At 55.5% G+C, this 1386-nt stretch overlaps 1 protein-coding gene across 1 annotated transcript in view; it reads right to left on the bottom strand.

Annotated features, from left to right (window-relative positions):
• Positions 1–1386, bottom strand: part of TVP23A (trans-golgi network vesicle protein 23 homolog A) — a 34599-nt gene that overhangs the window by 27392 nt on the left and 5821 nt on the right. The gene's annotated exons all lie outside the window — the stretch shown is intronic.

Raw genomic sequence — 1386 nt, 5'->3', positions numbered from 1 at the left:
CCCCCCGCCAACCCCGCCAGGGACAAAAGGCTGACTGAGCACGAAGACTCCAGGGCCGTTGGTCCAACCAGGGCGGTAGGTGCCAACCCGTCCTCTCACCAGGGCGGTAGGTGCCTCCCCAAAAGGGCCGCTGGACCACTTGGCCCTGAATAAATTTACCCACTGCTGGGTCCCATGGGTGGGGCTGCCTTGCCCTCCGATCCCTGAGACCCAGGGGGCCGGAGGCTTTCTGCTCCCACCCCCACGTCGATTCCCTAAGCATACCCCACAGGGCCTGGCAGGTGTGTGTGAGGGAGGGTGCTTTCTCCTGGGCACAGAAGGACCATCTTCAGGAGCCAAGACTTAAAGCAAGTACTTGCCAAACTCTCCTGCAATACCAGTAGCTTCCAAAAGCCCCACTGCCCAGGTCACACTAGCCTTGGTAAATCAGGCTCTCTGCAGGTGGAACCAGCTCCCAGTCATTGGGCACCAAAGTAGAGAACCTGTGTTTTAAATTGATGCTTCTCACTGGTCAACATGCAAATGAATCACCTGGGGGTCAGGACAGAATGCAGGTGTTGGGGAGGGAGCGGGAGTCTGGGGTACTCTCCTTTCTAACAGCCCCCAGAGGAGGCTGCTGCTCATCTTTGGACCACTGCCCTTTTGAGTCCTAAGGCTGTAAACAACCAAGGCTGAGTTGGCTGTTGCAGGCCTAAGCAGGCTCCTGGGGCAGAAGTGTCAAACTGAGAGGCACACTCCCCCCAGGGCCTCCTGGGAAGCCTATGAAGGGACATGGGGGAGGAAAGGGCCTGGTGAGTGCAGCTGACCTTGAGAAGCCGTTACACAACATTAAGGGGCTTTTCCTCTGACTCTCAGAATCACCAGCCCAGCCATTGGTGTCTGTTGAATTGGGGTTCAAGGAGTCCACCACAGTGGTAAGAAGGTGGGAAAATCCCCTTGGGATTCCCATTTGGGGCCAACTGTCACTCTCAGCCATTAGGTCGAGGATGCCTCCAAAAACAGCCATCTGGAGATGGCGCTACTCTCCTGACCTGTCAGTATGGGGATAGAGGGCTGAGGCTGTGGGTTATTACTTCCCAGGACAAAGCAGCCTCTCTCCACACAAATCCACACAAACTTGGGCCAACCCCTGTGGGGGTCAGCTTACTGAACCTGGAGGAGCAGAGAGAGCCCAGGGAATTCATCCTGAGTTCTAAAACTGGTTGTAGCAAGGCTGGGTACAATGCTCCCAATCTTAGTACTCTGGGAGGCTGAGGCGGATGGATTGCTTGAGCCCAAGAGGTTGAGGTTGCTGTGAGCTACAATGATAGGGCAGCACTCTACCCAGGGCAACAGACTGAGACTTTGTCTCAAATAAATAAATAAATGGGGCAGTGCCCCCATATG

This window comes from Otolemur garnettii, unplaced genomic scaffold (genome assembly GCF_000181295.1).
Source record: "Otolemur garnettii isolate 467f Iridium unplaced genomic scaffold, OtoGar3 scaffold00189, whole genome shotgun sequence".
Classification (NCBI taxonomy): domain Eukaryota; kingdom Metazoa; phylum Chordata; class Mammalia; order Primates; family Galagidae; genus Otolemur; species Otolemur garnettii.
The sequence above is the reverse complement of the archived record's forward strand: the minus strand, read 5'-3'. Positions and strand labels throughout refer to the sequence as shown.